The sequence below is a fragment of the Colias philodice genome, chromosome 8, assembly GCF_061535455.1.
Source record: "Colias philodice isolate Cphi_HAF_F1 chromosome 8, ilColPhil1 Martin Lab GWU primary, whole genome shotgun sequence".
Classification (NCBI taxonomy): Eukaryota; Metazoa; Arthropoda; class Insecta; order Lepidoptera; family Pieridae; genus Colias; species Colias philodice.
Window position 1 is genome coordinate 11,089,204 of NC_143093.1, and position 13,517 is coordinate 11,102,720.

Below are 13,517 nucleotides of genomic sequence, written 5' to 3' on the forward strand. Positions count from 1 at the left end.
GTGATGCTACGGCCTGATGCTACGCTGTGATGCTACGCTGTGATGCTACGGCGTGATGCTACGGCATGTGTTACGGCGTGATGTTACGCTGTGATGCTACGGCGTGATGCTACGGTGTGATGCTACGGTGTGATGCTACGGCATGATGCTACGGCATGATGCTACGGCGTGATGCTACGGCGTGATGCTACGGCGTGATGCTACGGCATGATGCTACGGCGTGATGCTACGGCATGATGCTACGGCATGAAGCTACGGCATGATGCTACGGCATGATACTACGGCGTGATGTTACGGCGTGATGAAATATGACATAAAAAAATTTTCTAGTGTTCCATTTTACGCGAGTATTTCTAAAAAGTATCAGGAACTGTAGAACTCAACTGCACGCGATAAGAACTCACATTTTTTTTTTGATCTGCTAAAAATGATCTGCTACGGGAAGTTGGCAGATTATTTTTTCAAATGTCGTTTTTTAAGGTAAAAACGCCAGAACTATTGCTAAAAAGTATCAGGAACTGTAGAACTCAACTGCACGCGATAAGAACTCACATTTTTTTTTTGATCTGCTAAAAATGATCTGCTACGGGAAGTTGGCAGATCATTTTTTCAAATGTCGTTTTTAGGGTTCCGTAGCCAAAATGGCAAAAACGGAACCCTTATAGTTTCGTCATGTCCGTCTGTCCGTCTGTCCGTCTGTCCGTCTGTCACAGCCGATTTACTCGGAAACTATAAGTACTACAGTGATGAAATTTGATGGGAATATGTGTTGTATGAACCGCTACAAAAATATGACACTAAATAGTAAAAAAAAGAATTGGGGGTGGGGCCCCCCATACATGTAACTGAGGGATGAAATTTTTTTTTTCGATGTACATACCCGTGTGGGGTATCAATGGAAAGGTCTTTTAAAATGATATAAAGTTTTCTAAAAAACATTTTTCTTAAAGTGAACGGTTTTTGAGATATCAGCTCTCAAAGTCGTAAAAAGTATGTCCCCCCCCCTCTATTTTTATAACTACGGGGTATAAAATTCTAAAAAAAATAGAGGTGATGCATGCTAATTAACTCTTTCAACGATTTTTGGTTTGATCAAAGTATCTCTTATAGTTTTTGAGATAGGTTGATTTAACTGTAATTTATTATATTTGCTGCTACGGAACCCTTTGTGCGCGAGCCCGACTCGCACTTGGCCGGTTTTATTAGTTTTTTAAGGTAAAAACGCCAGAACTATTTCTAAAAAGTATCAGGAACTGTAGAACTCAACTGCACGCGATAAGAACTCACATTTTTTTTTGATCTGCTAAAAATGATCTGCTAAGTTCACTAACATGTATGTTAAAGAGCATTGGATGGGTTTAAGCCTTAAGGTATTGTCATTATTCGTAGGTATTCCTTAACTTGATGTAGGCTTTTAATATAGAATTTCTTAAATGGCCATTTTTTATGGAACTTATATTTAATCCAGGTAAACTATTACAGTAAATAGATCATTGATCCGATTATGTCTTAATGTAGCTTTCTCACTGCCCAGATTCATACAATACGGTTCAACCGTTTTATCTATCATCTAAACATCCGCGTTCGACATACCTACCATCAGTATTTTGTTAAAAATCACTTTTTCATAAACGAAAGTCCCACCGCAGACTTACAAATCCCGTCCGATTAGGGCCCTTCTGGCCTCCTCCACTCAAGCGACAGCTCAAGCCGAGGTTCGTGGTCCCCGTCAAGGGGGGACGCCCTTGTGCATGTCGCTACCAGGGTGAACCTTCAGTTCACCCCCGCGTCCGCGTTAAAATGTAGAAGCCCTTCTGGCTAACATTGAGAGACACCACACAAAAAAAAAAAAAAAAAAAAGACTTACAAAATGACTCATAGCATTTGAAACTTTAGTACCTATCGATCTAGAATAAATAGTTAGGTACGTATACCCTATATACATATATTACTATATTGTAGTAATCGTCAAACACAAAGCTTGTGTATTCATAACATCCACACCAACCATGTTTACTATGGTTTCCAAGAATTGTTAAAAGCAGGGCATTGTTCATTGAACGAAATCGATTTAAATACGCGATTGCCGAAACGTGACTAGGTATGTTTGTGTGTTTGTGTACATGTATAAAACGAAATAATTCACAAGGAAATTAAAAGTAATAACAGTTTCGAAATGTTTCCTTAAAATTTTCACAATAAAAAAGCCAACGGAGGCGGAAAAGTTTATTTTTTTATTGTATGGTTGTCGGGGAATGTTTCTTTAACAAGTTTGTTGTTTCGAAAGTTTGAAAACACTTTTATTCCGTCAGTCCTCGGATCACAGACACAATAGAAAATCTATTGTGTCTCGGCCCGATCGGGCCGCTCGGTGGTCAATGGGTTATTGGTTGTGAAATGAAACACCAAAAGGTTTAGTCAAAGTATGAAATTATGTCGTTATGGCGCCATGTTTTTTTACTGTGACATTATTATTATTATAATTTATAAACTACATCTAGCGGACAACAAATCATTGCTTACCGTATCAAATTATGATAAATAGTTTAGTAGTTATGAAATAAATAAACATACACGCAGACTATAAAAACATCGGTTTAAAATCGTTTCGTTTCGTCGTTGCAGTCGACTGCAAATTTTCATATTTTCCTATAGTTAATACTGTTTAAATATGACCACAGGCAATCGTAGCTTTCCCATCTCATATTCATAAGAAGAAATAAAATACCATCGAAACAAACAAGAGTTATGCAATATTGTAATGCCGCATTACGTTCCAAGGTATTCTGCTAGCTACATACAGTATTTAGTAATCTATTGCTATATATTATTGTTATGTTATACAGTAAATAATAACCAGTCGGCAGACCGTGAATGTCTGAGGATATTGTGTTGCAGCGAATAGCAATTGTCATTTGAATGCCCGCTGATCGAACGGTCTAGACTCCAGCTGATGTATGTTCCAAAGGAAATGAGGCAGGTCATTAATTTTGTATTGTATATGAGTCTAATGAAAAGTAATTGTGGGTAATCCTAATTGGTTTTCTTAAATTTGTCGAGGTTAATGCTATATCTATATGTGAAGCTAAAACTTTGTACAAGGTATAATTGTAATTTGTTTACGAAAATTGTGAGGACGAAGGAGTGAATGAAAATATGGTTCAAGTAGGGCCCTATAACTAGCTTACCGCCCGCGGCTTCGCCCGCTTTGTCTAAAACCTAATAAAGTATATACTAAAACCTTCCTCTTGAATCACTCTATCTATTAAAAAAAAAACGCATCAATATCCGTTGCGTAGTTTTAAAGATTTAAGCATAGGTATCTACATAGGGACAGAAAAAGCGACTTTGTTTTATACTATGTAGTGAAGTTGTTGTAGTTTTAAATCAATGATTATATGAATATGTAGACGCTGAACCATAAAAACGAATATGATTTAAAATATTACATGAGCAGTCCATGAAAATCCGTTAATATCTTACACGTAACGATCGATATTCGATATATTAATACACAGTGAGACATCTCATTTATTTAGCGTTCCCTTCACGTATCGCGAATCGCGATGAGAGATATATCGTTGTATTCGCGTTACAATGCAGATTTGTCGAATGTATGTTGTGTGTATCATCGCGACGTGCACTGTGCATTGCAGTGGAACGCGGGTGAGAGTCGTGAGTGAGGTTAGATTTCAACACCGATGTTACAGATAGGTGGATACTCTATGTGATGATGGTGCCTTAGCAGTATAACTTTTGCCATGTGAATAAGTATTATAGAGTTACTAGCTTTCCGCCCGCGGCTTCGCCCATATTTTTTTAAGAAAAACCCACATAGTTCCCGTTTTCGTGAGATTTCCGGGTTAAAACCGGAACCTATGTGTTAATCCAAGTTAAGCTCTATATGTCTGCTAAATTTCATTGTAATCGGTTCAGTAGTATTTGCGTGAAAGAGTAACAAACACACACATCCTCACAAACTTTTGCATTTATAATATTACTAGGAAGGATAGGATAGGATTAGTAGGATAGTAGGATTGGCGGATATGATGTGTGATAATGGTGTCCTGGCAGAACAACTTTTGCCATGTCTCATAGTATGAGGTATTGTTGTGACACAATGATTGTAACCTCTAAGTTGGCTTTTGACCGATTTTTGTCAATAATCTATTTACTCCATGGGTCTGCGAATAGGTTGCAAACCTCTTTTTAACCCCCTTAGACCTAAATGATAAGCATAACTGGCAAAATATGTGCTAGATCAACTAGTGAGTACCCCAACCCCAACACAGTAGATCACTACTATGTACTTATAGCTATATGTAATAACTAGCCGCTCCGCGCGGTTTCACCCCCGTGGCTCCTCTCCTGTTGGTCGTAGCGTGATGGTATATAGCCTATAGCCTTCCTCGATAAATGAGCTATCTAACACCGAAATAATTTTTCAAATCGGACCAGTAGTTCCCGAGATTAGCGCGTTCAAACAAACAAACAAACTCTTCAGCTTTATAATATTAGTATAGATAGTACTTAGGTAGTTCAGGGTGTGTATAAGAATTCATTGTCACCAGTTCACAAGGTGAAGGTCTGACCGGTATAACAAGGCTTGGTGGAATTAATTACCGTGTTGGATCGATTTCATACACGACCTAATAGTTTTATTAGACGGTATTTTGTCATAGAAATGATTTTGTAATGTTTAGATTAGAGGCATATAAAAAAATGTGTGCGTGTACTAGTGTACACACGTAAGAAGTGAAACTTCTTTATGACCTTATTTTTCAAAAAATTATTTACTATATGCAACTACAGAAATCCGTCGAATCACGCGTGGTAGGGATAAAAAAATGATGGCGCGTAACGGAAAAATGTCACGCGTAACGACAAAATGTTACACTAATTTTTTTTCCAACCCCGAGAAGTTTCACTTCAACAATTGTTAAATACTTTGATATTTTTTATGGACGATTAAAATGAGAGTAGATGTTTCTCTCAATATGCGATGCTAAAATATGTAAACTTAGGAAGGAAACAATGTAAGTGCATTTAAACTAAACAATTTCAATTAAAAGCAAGTACATAGTAAATCATCAGAAAAGTACCCACTTATAATAATTGTAAATGACTGGAAAGAAACTCAAATTGAATTGAATATTTTTAAACCATATATTACCTTAGTATGATTTTAATCGCATAAAAATATAATTATTATACTCGGCATATAACAACGCTCTTGCTATAAATGATATTTATCACGTCTTATATCCAAGCGATCGTACCAAAATAGCTACAAGTAATTATGTGAATGAAATTCAATTTTTATGTACTAGCAGCGTCCGCTTAGACCGGCATAATATAATTATCTATTTATATTATATACTAGCAACGATCGGCGGTTTCAACCCCGTAAATAAGTTTTTCCTTCCAGTAATTATGGTAATGTATAAATATTACTCCTAACACAAGTTAACCCCTTATTACTTAATGCTGGCCATACACCATACTTTCTATCGTCCAATCGGCATGACGCTGCAGCTTGATCCAATCTGCAGTTTGTCCATAGAGACCACACACACAACGTTTGAATTGTCCAATCGGCAGCAACGTTCAGTTGAAGCCATGGCATCACCGGTGACAGACGACGATGTTGTAGCCGTTTTGGGCGTTTTATTCGTAAAAATGAAACAAAAAAAGGATTATATGCCGGGAAGATTGTTGTTATATATATGTACCTATTTAATGAGAAGTACCCAATGTGTTAAGTAATCTGGTACTTCATCTATCACCCAAACAAATCTTATTCAAATCCGTAACCGTTGACATCTAAACATCCATATACTTTCATATTTATCGACCAAGCGAGCGAAGCGCCTATGCTTCAGCTTGGACGAAAAATGACCAGAAAATTGACCAGACTGAAGTGACGATCGCATACCGCCATACACGGTCCAATCGACATGATCCAATCGCCATGATCAAGCCAAAAGAATCGAAATTCGATTGTTCCGTCAAGTATAACTATCATGCCAAATAATGCCAATCCACTCCCACACATGGTCAGTTCTAACTGATCCAATCGGTAGCGTCATGCCGAATGGACGATAGAAAGTATGGTGTATGGCCAGCATAAGCTATCTGTCAGTGATAACTGATGATAGTCCAGTCAAAATCGGTCTAATTATTCCAGAGATACCTAAATTGTTCTTTCGCCGAATACTACTGAACTTTACTTTTCCCCTGAAATTTGTAATAAAGAGATAACAATCTACAATACAACCTACATAATATTATATACGAAGCAGGCGCGTCCATTCTTATTTCTTATTTAATCATGCGTGCATCCGCCATGCATTCGTATTAGTAATTTCATCTTGGAACTTATATTAACGTATAATAATTAATATACATTTAGCCGAAGGCGACACAGACATCGGATTTCGAGGTGATATACAAGTTGTTTTCTTTTTGGTGCTTGCATATTTTGAGTTAATGTCCGAACTTTGAAACCTACTTCATATGCAAGAGAAATACGCTGCGTGTGCTTTGCAAATAATTTTGATTTTTTTCACGTATAGACTCGATTTAATATAGGTGATACTTAGAATAATTAAAGAGGTGATATTATGCATGAAAAATAAATCTTCTTATATATAAAAATGAATCGCAAAATGTGTTGGTAAGCGCATAACTCGAGAATGGCTGAACCGATTTCGATAATTCTTTTTTTATTATATTCCTTGAAGTACGAGGATGGTTTTTATGTAGAGGAAACGTAAATATTGTGTACCACTGGCGAAGCCGGGACGGACCGCTAGTCTTTATATATAAAATCTAGCAATGCCCTGCGGTTTCACCCGCATAGATAGAAGAAGAAGAAGAAGAAGAAAGAAAAAACATTTATTTCAAGGACATCAATAAAGAACATCAATACAATACAAAAAAAAATAAACAAAACTTAACTAAACAACAAAAAAAAATTACATAAAATTTACACACAAGAGAAAAAGTAAAAGAATTAAAAATAAAGAAAAACAATTGTAAAACAGTGTCCTTGAAAAAGGGAAGCCAACTCAGCGTAATCTATGCTGCAATATTATGCATACACAGAGCTGGTTTTCAGTGGCCCCTAGACATTGTTACGATTAGAGAAACAATATGTGAGTAATATTAAAATACGAAATAAAAATAGAATAAATACAAAATATATAAATATAGCGATATCGTTACAGTGAAAAGTCTACTATAGGTCGGACTATAGGTTTAATTTTTAATCACATGAAAATCACCTTTACCCCGTCCCGCACTACGGCCTTTTTTTTTTGTTTTAGTGGGGAAATCTTTCATAGATACCCACGGCCTCCGGGGGAGGGGCCGTGGGTTATGTCGGATTCCTACCGACCAAAACCCCACTGTGTTCCGTCAAGACCACAGACATGTATATTTAAGTAGACAACGCAAGTACCGCGATCTGTATGAAAACCAAGCGTGTCATATTTTTTGTACTGACCTTGACGCGTTATGACGTCACGAGCGCTTTTTAGTGATGTTAATTTCATTTTACGCTAAATCGATTAGGCCGCCACTCGCGCGGCGATTCTAGTATCGTCCTATCCCATCGAAGTAAATCGAAAGAAATCAGATCAAACTAGATCTATGTCTAAGAGGTAGTCAAATAAATGAATCGTAATCGATTACTAAATCGATTCAAGACAGAAAAATGATAATTACCATAGACAGAGGGATGATAAAATAAAGTTATAAACCTTTTAATATTCTAACAAGTAAACTAATGTGTTTTAGCTTTTTCTTACATATGCCCATTGAGTTACCATGTACTACGTACTAGAGAGGCCATCGAAAGAAAGTAATGAAACTGTCAATCAATCAATCTTTATGTCCCGTTGCATCGATCCATTTTCCTTTTATGTTCGGGTTACTTGGAAAACTGAAAAAACAAACATAGTCTAAGCAATAAGGAGTTTTCTTAAAAAACTCCCAAGATGACACTTTAACTAATGGCGTCCATGTCATAATATTTATTTTTAGTACCTTTGTATTAAAATACTTAAAAGTTCTAGGTCAAGTCGTATTAAATGACAAAAAAAATCTATGCCTTTTTTTCTGAAAAATTGCTCCTACAAATTATCATTTTTCTGTTCGATTATAAAATCGATTAGAATCGAGAACTGTTGCATCAAATGAACATCACTAACCACAAAATTGGACAGAAAAATGAGAACAGAAAAATGAGAAAACGCTATTCATTGCTTGTTATCATACGACGCGATCTTTACCGTGCCAAGTAAAAGCCGCAATGTATTCCGAATCATTTCGTATGATTTGGTATCCGTGTTTGTCACGATCGTTTTCCACAGATATTCTTTATTTGATTTTAAAATAAATAGTGCATATTCTGATTAGAAAATTACTTACCGGTGGAAGGAAACATCTCTGCTAACTCGGCCACTCACAGCTGTTGAGTTTCTACAGTTTATAACGGCGCAATTCGGCATTTTACTTTATTCAGCTTCACGTCTTTCCTTGGCGAACTGCAAGCGCGGACTGAGTGTAGGCCAGCGTCAAGTAAGTTTCAATAACTTAGTTTGGACACGGGAAGTACATACACTCGCTTAGTCTATCTTGATACATGTCCGTGGTCAAGACGCATATTGGTAGAATTCCTCCGTGACCCCCCCTGTGGCCTGCTCGAACAGTATACCTACTATTTTCTGTAGATTGACACTTTTAAAAATTCGTTATATCTTTTGAATGGAATATCCAATTCTTTTCATTTAAAAAGTATTTTGCTGGTATTGAAACAGTCTATAATAAAACATCATTTAATGGGATAAGGATTAATATATGTGTATGGATAACATGGTTTGATTACTGTCGGCACTTCTATTTACTTTGAAAACGTAAAAAGGTTGTTGTAGTAACATAACTACTGAAGATGGACATATGGTATCGCGGACTTTCTTGTAGATATTGATCCATTCTATAATACCGTAGAACATTTTTTTGTTCTATCTTCAATAGATTCCGCAGCGCACGCGATGACAGAAGTTTTATTGAGGATTTTTTTACACCTTGGGTTACATTATTGCATTTTTGGTAAGGATCTCTAATTTTTTTGAAAATGCAATATAGCCTATGTTGCTCAGTAAAGATGCAGCTTTCTAATGGTGAAAGAATTTTTGAAATCGGTCCAGTAGTTTTTGCGTGAAAACCATACATACATACATACATACATACATACAAACTTTTCCTCTTTATAATATTAGTATAGATGAATCGCAAAATGTGTTGGTAAGCGCATAACTCGAGAACGGCTGAACCGATTTCGATAATTCTTTTTTTATTATATTCCTTGAAGTACGAGGATGGTTTTTATGTAGAGAAAACGTAAACATGTACCACGGGCGAAGCCGGGGCGGACCGCTAGTTTACAATAAAAACAAGGTGTAAGATTTGAAAGCTACAATTTTCAGCACAATCAATGTAAAATGAATAAATGTAAATATTTTAATGATGTAAAATGTGCTATCCTATCCTTGTAGTCATATGTAATTTCTATCAGACAACAGTATTTTATTGGTATGTGCAAGAATTTATTTTTATATAGGTATTTCAGTACCTATTAGTAATGCAATAATCTCAGAATGCAATCGACAAAGCGTAATATAACACGTGTTTCTCGCTTTTATGGTAATATCAAGAGGACCAGATGACATACAGACAATAGAGTACCTTAGTTAAACAATACCATGTTTACAAAGTATTATAAGTTTTTATTGAAAATTCTAAAATTCCGCGATTGATTATACGCTTGTGGTATAAAATTGTCTACTTTGAATAGACGGGTAAACAAATAACAAAGATTTCTCAGCACAATAATTAACAACTAATTTTAAACTAACTTATACATTCATGCAACCAATTGATTATTATAAACACTGCACTTGTCTATGCAAAAGTTTGACATTTCAAAAGTTCAACTTGACGAGTTTCATACCGGATCTATGTAGAAACCGCTACGTCGTGTTGAAAGTGAATGTTAATTATTTGAATAGATATTAAATTATATTATTTAACTAGCTGTGCTCCGCGGTTTCACCCGCGTGGCTCCGCTCCTGTTGGTCTTAGCGTGATGATATATAGCCTATAGCCTTCCTCGATAAATGGGCTATCTAACACCGAAAGAATTTTTCAAATTGGACCAGTAGTTCTCGAGATTAGCGCGTTCAAACTTATACTCTTCAGCTTTATAATATTAGTATAGATAACACCTTTATTGTACACTAGATTTCCGCCCGCGTCTTCGCCTACGTTTTCAAAGAAAAACCCGCGTAGTTCCCGTTCCTGAAAGATTTCCGGTAAGCCTATGTCTTATTCTGCTTCTTCAGCTACCTAGATACCAATTTTTACGTGAAAGAACAGCTAACTTCGCGTCCATCCATCAGCACAAACTTTCGCATTTATAATATTAGTAGGATAGTTTAGTTTATTCTGTCTGTGGTTATTCGTGATAGAGCGACACAGTTTCAGCTCAATAAAATATTATGACCGCAATAAAACGCTCTCATTTCTTTCACGATTGTACGTAATTGAATTAGTCACATATACTTTGTTGTATATAAATAAATCTACAATCTATACTTATTATTGTAAAGCTGAAGAGTTTGTTTGATTGAACGCGCTAATCTCAGGAACTACTGGTCCGATTTGAAAAATTCTTTCGGTGTTAGATAGCCTATTTATCGAGGAAGGTTATAGGCTATATATCATCTCGCTAAGAACAACAGGAGCGGAGCACAGCTAGTACCTAATAAATATATGAAAAGATGTGATTAAACTCTGCGCTTTAGGTAGGTAATTAGTAAATTTGCTTAAAATATAAAGTCGGAGACGAAGTGTCCGGTATGAATGCCCCGATTTGCAACGCTTGGAAATAACCCAAATACCAATTTGCTGAACATCAGATAATAAGAAGTGAATGTACAAAGACCCTTTCATAAAGCTTAATTCCCTTTGAAAATGTTAATTCATCCACATATAAATGTGTCGGTTTCCTATACAGATATATATATTCCTTAAAGTTATCATTAAATTAAATATCATTCAATATATCGTTTATCAGACGACTCTTGAGTTTTATTATTCCATAACATTATTCTAATTTTGTTCAATGAATAACGTCACTACATGTACGTGATTAAAGGCATGATTTCAATCGATATATTTTAACCACAATGGAATAATTATAAGGCCTCACAATAATAATTATAATGAACAATACCACTTAGTTTCTCTTTGCTTGCTGCAAGAAAGAATTTTTAATAAACAATTTAGTATTTATGATATTTGAGGAAAAATACCAATTTATTTATATATTCAATCCAATAACAGAATATATTTCAATATGTCAATTGTTATTATTTAAACAAGATGACCCCATATTCGACCATTTTCACTCGAATAACTCTCACCCGGGTTCCACTGCACGTATCGCGATACATTCAGGGCCGATTTTTCAATCCTTGGTTAAAACTTATTCGTCGAATAATGTATAAAACTACCATTTTAAAAACGTATTCTAATTGCCCGTACTGGACAGTTTACGTGACATTTTAATATTATCGTGTAATTCTTTATTGGACGGATAAGTTTTAACCAAGCACGGTCATCAACAAATTTGCATTGCATTACGACAAATCTGAAAATAACGATATAATTATGTATCGTCACGGTACAAGGAAAGGACACGCTAAAATGCATGCCTGAAGAGAATTGCATTTGAATGTGTAACAACGGGGTAATCGTATTCTACTTTTAAAAACCTTTTAAAAAAAATTATTAAATATGAATGTTTGTGAGGATGGATGTTTGTATGATTGTGACTGTTTTATTAGAATACCATTGAGCAGATTTTACTAATACTTGACAGAGATGTAACTGTAGGTACCAGAAAAATACGTAATTTATTGATATATGTACTTGCTTTTGTCCGTGGATTCTACTGCTTGTGAAACCGCGGGGCATTATAATGTGTCCAAAGTTTTTACTGTCTATTCATTTTCCCGTTATTCTGCAAATATGCATTATTTCCATAATTACAGCGTTTCGTGCACGATCGTTTGTCAATTCGTTGTACAGATCGGATCTCAGTGTTTCAAGGTCACAGTACAGTACAGTATATCACGTTAGGGCTGCCACTAGCCGTTTGTTAAAATTAAATGTAACTGTTTTTGTAATTTTGTTGAGGATAGGTTGAAGCATTTTGGAAAATTATTGGTATATTTGAAGTTACCTTTGTGTTGTTTTACTAGATAAGTCATAGAAAAAAAAAACAATTTTATTAGACAAAAAATAAAACATAATTTTATTCAAATAAGAAGGCTTGCAAATAGGTACCGTAAGTTTTTCAAAATTTTAGTATGCGATATAATTTATAATTCAAAAAGAAATTAATATTATCATATTGTCTTTTTTACTTTTTATGGTGTACCTAAGTGACGACCCTATTTGTAATGCGATCATCCTATACGTAACCTCGTAGTTCGCAGTTAGCAATAACAGTTGGAACAATTACATACAAGGATGGTACCGAAACCGGTTTTGAACTAACTTGGAAATGCTATTTGATGTAACTTGCCTTTGATTGATTACTGCATCGCAAGTGAAAAAGGGCCGTTAATCGTATAATATTCTATATTCATCATGTGCGTTATATTTCTAATGAGATTACAGGTAACCATAAAATTAATTTTGTCATTTGCTTTATTATAGATCGAAATCAGATGAGTTTTTGCTTTCTATTGACATATCTATTAATTATCTATGAAGCAATTTAGCTAGCCCTATTTAATTACGCCGTTGCACTCCTGCGACGTTGGCGTGGGCCACTCATTCAGGTGTTCGTGGGCGCCAATGATTCAGCTCAAGGACCGCGGCTTTTACTTCTCGCGCGGCTATAAAACACTTGTGACAACCCTAACTATAGGGGAGCCCACGATGCTAAATGTGTATAACGAATCGCGAAATCTAAATATTTTTCATACAGAGCATATATACAACTCTCGACATAATTCATAGGGGCCTTATAGTGCTTAGGTGCATAGGGTCATAGTCAAATAGACTGGTCGAGGATCCTCCCTTCTTCGATGGAGGTATTCCACTTTCCTTCCTACTACTACTACTATTATAATAGGTTGATTAGACCGTAGACGATAGCGAGAATGTAGGTCCTATAATGTTGACAAATTTTAGCGCTAGGGAATTTTTTTATGATTTTCTAAAATTTAAACAAGAAAAACAGAACCATGCTCTAGCGCGTTAGATATTTATATTTTGCAGGCTCCATGATGTTACTGAAATAAAATGTACATTAATCTGACGATTAATGGATAATTTCGTGGCTATGAAGAAAGGGTGAAAAACTGATAAATGAAAATAATTTTACTCGAGCGCGTCATATTAGGATATGAGAAAGTTAATTACAATATAAAAGGTTCCAA